At 40.1% G+C, this 7,752-nt stretch overlaps 1 protein-coding gene across 1 annotated transcript in view; it reads right to left on the bottom strand.

Annotated features, from left to right (window-relative positions):
• Positions 1-6,023, bottom strand: part of PACSIN1 (protein kinase C and casein kinase substrate in neurons 1) — an 89,357-nt gene extending 83,334 nt beyond the window's left edge. Inside the window, exon 1 of the mRNA XM_072997411.2 lies at positions 5,843-6,023. The gene's annotated coding sequence lies outside the window, so the exon portion shown is untranslated. The remainder of the gene's footprint in view (positions 1-5,842) is intronic.
• Between the last annotated feature and the right edge of the window lie 1,729 nt (positions 6,024-7,752).

Here is a 7,752-nt window from a genome sequence, read left to right on the forward strand (position 1 = left end):
CATTTCCGCAGAGGGTACAAAAGCAGCTGAGAAAGGCAAGCAATGAGCTGCAGTGTGAGCAAAGAAGGCTCTCCTTAATCCAGTTTATCAAAGCACTTGCAGCCACAATTTGCAAGCGAAGTGTGACGGCAGCAGATACTGAGCAAAAGAATTCATTTGTGGCTAGTGCAAAAGAAATATATAAATTGCTTGGGGAAGGCCAGACCTTCCCCCAGACATTTTATTTTATGTTATATAAGAAACACAGATGCTTCTTAACAGGAGATGTCTTAAAAGGAATAGTGGAATTTTTTTTAAAGAAATTGTATGTATAGAAATATGTGAAGCACTACTACATATCAGTAAGCCCAGTGTTTTCTAAGATGTGGCATACAGTAATGCTGTGATGGCAGGACTCTGAGGCAAATCTAAAATTAGCTGACTGTATTGGTAGTTACATAAACTTAGATCAGCCAATGGGATTTTGGGGGGGACTAGGTTCTAACCCCCACAGCGTCATGAAACTCATTAAGTGACCTTGGGCCTGTCAAACTCTCTCAACCAAATCCACCTCACAGGCTTGTTTTGAGCATAAATGGAAAGGAGGAGAACCATATATGCCATCTTGAGCTCACAGGACAAAAGGCAGAATATAAATACAATTGTTTTTTAAAAAAATCCAGATATCACAAAGCAGAGGAAAAACCTGAGGTAGATAGGAACATGTTAAGAAAAAACATTCCCTTTGTCACACATAGTATACTATGTCATCACTCTCTAGTTGAAGTTCCACCTAGGGCCAAGAAACTGGTAACATGTTTCATGCATTACAGTCTATTAGGTGCTGATTTGTATTGAAGATCTGAAGTCTTACACCCTTATTTATGCAACAGCCCTTAAGATATTTGAAATGTGCTAATGTCAAGTATCTAACACCCCACAGTGTCCTCTTTTCTAGGCTGAACATGATTTCTATGGCCTGCAAGACCTCAAGTTCAGCAGGTGTCAACTGAAGAGCCTCCTTTCCCTTCAATTTCTAAGTCTTATCAGAAATAACCACACCTGGCTGTAACTCCTAGAACTGCAGTTTATCAGAGTGCAATCCAAAAAGGGTAACTTTTCCTGGCAAAGGAAGACTGAGAAATATATGCCTCTCTAGACTTTATTGGTCTGCAAGTCTCATTATACCACAATCTTAACCATGCTTGTTAGTGCTGATCATAGTTGTTATTCAACAGTACATGGATCTGATACTCTATTCCATTAAATATAGTCCATGTAAAATAAAGCATTTTAATCTATAAGGTTCCACAAAAGGCATTTTACAGTATATGAACTTCTGGGTGGCTATATATCTCTAGTTCTGAGCTAAAGACTACTACTATAAATAAAATGTTAATGTGGAACTGAATGCCTGATTCAATGGGAGCAGAGCTATGAACAATTTAGGGTTATTCATGCTTTCTGGATCTTAGAATTACTGTTGATTTTACTTTGGTTTTATTTGGTAGTTTAAAAAAAGATTCTTAGCAGTCTTTTATGTTTTTCTGTTACAGTTTTCACTTTGATTGGTGAACCACCCAGAGCGCTTCAGCTATTAAGTAGTATTGAAATGTGATAAACAAACAAATAACTGTCCATCAGTATTGCCAAAGTCATACATGAGGACAAGCTGCAGTGTTAAAGGACTAGCCTGCAATATTTCACCAATTTTGATAGCTCCTGGGAGGACAAAGTGTTTTCTGCCTAACAGTTGTTTAGTAACATTTAAACCATTTGGGATAAATATGCATTTTGTACATATGTTTTATGCTTCTTTAGTAAATTCATATTTCAGAGTAATAAACCAAGCTTGGAATTGGATTTAAAAAAATCATATTTGATCAGAAAAATAATGCTGTTAACAAAGCTGCGTGGTTAAAGAAAAAGGAAAGCTTTCAACTGCACAGATGTTGTTTTCATTTCTGTGCGTTTTGCTGGTGCATAAAAAGACCTCATAATTGCTCTTAAGCTTTTGCAACCCATAGTCAGCCCAGGTAAAATGCTATAGCATTGCTGGTGTGAAAAGGGGCAGTTGCCCTCAAGGCGTAAGTGCTAATATCTTGACAATCTGTATCCCAGTATGCAGTGTGAAGGAAGGCTAAAAGAAGCTGCAACTAGAAGCTGGGAGTGTGTTATCAGTCTTTGATTCAATAACAGGTGACAGGCTTGGAAACAGTTCCAGGGACATTAAGTACTGTATCAGTAAATTATGCCCCCAGGATGAGCCTGTGATAAAGGCTGTTGCCACCAGGAGTCAAATGTTAATGAACAATGTAGCGCCCTGCTAGAGTCTTGGCCAAACAAGGATGCTGAGTAGATGCAGGGAGGCAAGGAAGTCTAGAGAACAGATGCTTTGGATGTGAGAGGGGCAGCTGATGTAATGCTAAAAACCAGTTAGGGATATCAGTTAACATCAGTGCTTCATGGGAATATAAACTGACCATGGCTTGTAATCTCCCTCCTACCAGGGGTGATAACAAAGAGTAATGCTTGCTGACCTTTTCTGAACAATTCTTTTAGGAGTGCATCAGGAGCATCTCCTTCTTTTGCTTAAAACAACTTCATGGCAAATAGTTTAACATTCGGAATGCAGAGACCCTTCCTCCTGGATCCAAAACTCTTAATGAGTAATCAAAGCATATTCTGTTTTATTTCTGTTATAACTGAAGTTGCACTAAATTCATCCATATTTGAGGCAACCCATATATCCAGAAAAAATGCTTAACATTCTAAAACCTGGTTCTAGCATCAAGGATGAACAGTCAGCTGATGAAGGTGAACTAGCTAAATTTCTTCTGCTCTAGCACAGACTCAGTTTGACCTAACTGAAATATGGCTAGGTGTATCCATTTTTATTTTGCAAAAGGTAAAAGTAAAGGTTCCCCTTGACATTTAGTCCAGTTGTGTCTGACTTTAGGGCATGGTGCTCATCCCTGTTTCCAAGCCGTAGAACCAGCGTTTTGTCTGTAGACAGTTTCTGTGGTCACATGGCCAGCACAACTAGACACGGAACAGTTACCTTCCCACCGTGGTGGTACCTATTTATCTAGTCGCATTTATATGCTTTCGAACTGCTAGGTTGACAGGAGCTGGGACATGCGACGGGAGCTCGTAGATTCGATCTTACGACTGCTGGTCTTCTGACCTTGCAGCACAGAGGCTTCTGCAGTTTAACCCACAGTGCCACGACGTCCCTACTTTAATATTTATTTATTTTGGTAAGGTAAAGATAAAGGTTCCCCTTGACAATTTTTGTCCAGTCGTGTTCGACTCTAGGGGGCGGTGCTCATCCCCGTTTCCAAGCCATAGAGCCAGCGTTTTGTCCAAAGACAATCTTCCGTGGTCACATGGCCAGTGCGACTTAGACACGGAACAGTGTTACCTTCCCACCGAGGTGGTCCCTATTTATCTACTTGCATTTGCCCGCTTTCGAACCACTAGGTTGGCGGGAGCTGGGACAAACTCCGTTGCGTGGATTCGTTCTTATGACTGCTGGTCTTCTGACCCTGCAGCACAGGCTTCTGAGGTTTAGCCCGCAGTGCCACCATGTCCCTCTTTTTCGTTTTATTTACTTTGGTACATCCACCCAAAACAACAACAGAATTACTGACCATGGAATTTAGATTCTCAGTATTTAGAAAAATTACTTTTTACACTACAAGTCCAGAGTGCCCAGCTAACATAGTCACTTGACTTGAGGAAGCAGATTGTGTGTCCACAAAACCTCGTGCAATAACAAAACCCTGAGTCTTAAAAGTGGCACGTGACTCTTTATTTCTGTGAAATCAATTCAGTCTTCATTTTGCTCTTGTATCGCAGGATAAAGACATATTGCAATTAGCGATTCCTCTAAGCCTTTTCATATTATTGAGATTTGGGGGAGAAGTCTTTCATTATAGTGGAGCTAGACCTTGAAACATTTTTAAAGTATCTTGTTACAGGCACTTTTCTGCTGTCGTTTTAAAAAAGTTTTATTACTCATTCCTTGTCTTAAGACTCACCACTTATTGACACATTAACAAAAGTTTTTATTTTTAAATTACTAATTAAAATGCACCTAAAACACAAAACCTTATTAAAAAGTACTTAAAAATAAAAAAAAACTTCCCTATGGCTCTTCTAAAAGCAACTTATTAGGAGGAGCAAATGAATGTCAATCAAAGAAATTAATGACATTAAAAGCTATTATGCTGTTTTGCAAAAATAACACTGTGGTCCTCCTGTTACTCTCAAAATACCATCTTATGCCAATGCCATTATTTGTGAAACATTATTTCCAAGCTTTAAGTGAAGCAGTTACTAGAAAGACTTATTAGGAAGGCATATATGTTGATACAGAGAACTTCTAAGGAAAACTGCTAGTGGAGATTGTAGAAAATGCCCTACTAAGCTAACCATTTCTCTCTAATTTGTTTTCTATCATCTCCGTGGCTGTTTTAGAAACAGCTGGCACTGTAAAACGGTATAAAGATTAAAACCAAGAAGACCCAGATAAATTCTGTAAAGCTTATGGGTCAGTGCATTTACAGATACAAAACAGTTGTTATTAGAGAGTTGCCCGTTTTCTGTTTCTAGTAGAGAGAACAAATCGCAGTTGCATCCAGGATGGCATACTAAAGTATGTATAGCTTTTGGGTATTATACCAAGGAAGTGTCAACTTCAAAATTATCTCATGTTGCTATACGTATTGGAGAAATTCTGTTGTGGTTTTCTTTATATAGTGTTATCAAGGTAGTATTGCTGTTAGTGCTGCATAAGCACAAAATATACATGTTGTTTAGTCGTGTCCGACTCTCCGTGACCCCATGGACCAGAGCACGCCAGGCCCTCCTGTCTTCCACTGCCTCCCAGAGTTTGGTCAAATTCATGTTGGTAGCTTCAATGACACTGTCCTGCCATCTCATCCTCTGTCGTCCCCTTCTCCTTTTGCCTTCACTCTTTCCCAACACCAGGGTCTTTTCCAGGGGGTCTTCTCTTCTCATGAGATGGCCAAAGTATTGGCGCCTCAGCTTCAGGATCTGTCCTTCCAGTGAGCACTCAGGGTTGATTTCCTTCAAAATGGATAGGTTTGTTCTCCTTGCAGTCCAGGGACCCTCAAGAGTCTCTTCCAGCACCACAATTCAAACAAGTTACACCATTCAAACATGTTACATCTGTAAAACCTTTATATATAAACTCAGCTTATATATGGACTTTATATATGAACTAAGCTGGAGACTACCCAGCATCTAACAAACACAACATATCCATCAACCTCATTTGTAACTGCAAACATTTATATAAAAGATGCTTGTCTATTCATCTGGATGGCATTTGATGAACCATTGACAGCCCGCTTCTGGTAACAGGGAGGCATTGAAACCGTACTGAAGAAATAAGAGTCATCTTAGGTAACCTGAACCACTGAAAGCAAAAACCACACAAAAGTGAAACCGTAGCATTGGGGGTGGGGGAATAGAACCTTACAAGGAAGTGGTGCTGCTCTCTTAAGAATGCTGTGCCAATGTATGGAGTGACTGCAGCACAGCAAAGAGAAACATGACCTTAGGCTGTGTTGTGATTCTCAACATTCATCTGATGCCAACCTGACCCATGGGAATATCACAAGCCTAATACCCACACCTTGATATCAGCATAGCAGATTACCTGGCAGTTTATGAAATCCACACAAAGCCTTCCAAAGTTGGCCCCATTCCAATAAATGTAGTGTGATGCCAGGGACCACCTGGCTGATGGAACAGCCTGGCAGAATGAGAACACAGCCCCAGAAGACTGAATGAGAACACACTTAAGAGATAAGAGAAATTGCCCACACTGTACCTTTCTGAAGTGGTTGTAGAGACCATCCGATGTTGCTAGAAACGTGAAATCCCAATGCCCTGTCAGTTGGGTGGCAGCATGGCCTACCTAGCTCGCTTCTAATTTAGGATACCAGTTCTCTGGCAAGGAACTCTACTAGATTCCTCTCTTTCTTTCTCAGCCTATGTACAGTACATGGAAGGAAGGTCACAGCAGATGGGGAGGAGGGGGTAAAGATCAGCCCAGAGATTAGAGAGGCATTTTTAGCCAGCCAATCGGTAGCTAGGCTCTGAGTAATGACTCGCTGACAGCACAAGGTGAAAACATTACTGCAGAGAATCAGAAAATAAGCTTTGGGGAGAGCTGTGTTCTTCCTTTCTTGGGGACACCCAACCCCCAGTTTCCTTTTTTTCCCCCTTATATGCATCATCATGGTCTATTCTCTCCTTTTCTCTTTTGAATGTTCCTTCAATATGTTCTTCATACAAAATTAGGGATCATGTCCTTTATGATGATGATGATGATGATGATGATGATGATGAAAATAGAAAATGCAGACGTCTCCATCTTGGACTGGGACCGCAACAGGGGCCAAGGGGTCACGGGTTAAAGGACCCCTTGCTCCAGGTCCCAGTCCTGTCTTCTGCACATCAACATGGTAGATTTAAAAAAAAAATAGAGCAGTGCAAGAGCCAAATATGTGAATAATGCCATATTTTGTTTGGCTCTCAGATCCTAGAAGTAGTATTGTTGTTTTCTTATCTGCTGATTAAAAAGAATGTTCCTTGTTTTTTCTGTTAAAGGCTGGTCTAAATAAAGATAAATTGGGGTTATATTCTGTCCCAGATTTCTAGGGTCAATATAGACAGGCTACTTTGGAGTCTCTGCTCTTCTTCCTTTGAAATGCTATTACAGTCATCTCTTGTAGATGATTTTGGATGTCCTGAAATAATATAGTTAGTTTGTTAGTGCATTATTATGATGTGAAACTGAGAGGAGCTCAAGGGATTTTATGCCCTATGTACCAATATAATTTGTCTGATGTTTGGCACTATCAACATTGACCTGGTTGGTTGGGGTTCAATTAATGTTCTGCTTTAGAGAGCAAAATGTCTTGGGCTGCTTGTACACATTATGAAGATGAGAAAATGCTGTTAATAAAATGATGGGCTTTCTATAAGGGATGGAAGGCTGCAGAAAACTGGTCTTGGGAGTGCCTGGCCTGTATCCACAATCTGTTCCTGGTGTGCTTGCAGAAAGATGGGTTCTGCAGCATACAGCTTTAGAAAGAAAGCTGTTAATAGTGAACAAAAGAGGTGAGAGTTTCATTGATGAAAATCTGCTCTGAGAGAATCAGGCCATTACGGTGCCCTCTTGTGGTTAATTCATAATATTTAATAAATGCTTAGTTTTGATACAAGACAAAATGGAATATGGTCATAATGCTTTTATCTTACGACTGACTGAACATCACAGAAGAGTGCTATCTCATGATTTGTAGTAGTCCAAAATAAAAGTTGTGTGATACTATTCCTGTTAGGATTTCGACCACTCCCAAGGGTCAACAATGCTGCCCATATTTTTCTGTCTTTCTTAACTCTGTCAGCCAAGGATAATGCTGAACTCCAGGGAATATATTGCTGTTGGATATGTAGAATAATCACACTGTAGTTAAAGAAATTTGTTATATAACTGAAAAACAGTAGTGCCTAAATAAAGGGAAGATGAATTCCTGTTGCTGGGACAGCAGACTAAGGAGACAGCTTGTCCTTTGAAAAGTACTCTAGGCCTCACAAGTATGCATAATCTGAGGGGTCAAAACAGGCACTGAAGGGAATACATCTTTTCTCTGCTTAACCAATTTCTCTTCCCACAGTGGGATTTCCTCTGAGAAGTTTGAGTTGGCATCAGACCTGTATATTAAGCCCTTG

The sequence above is a fragment of the Pogona vitticeps genome, chromosome 4 (genome assembly GCF_051106095.1).
Source record: "Pogona vitticeps strain Pit_001003342236 chromosome 4, PviZW2.1, whole genome shotgun sequence".
Taxonomy (NCBI): Eukaryota; Metazoa; Chordata; class Lepidosauria; order Squamata; family Agamidae; genus Pogona; species Pogona vitticeps.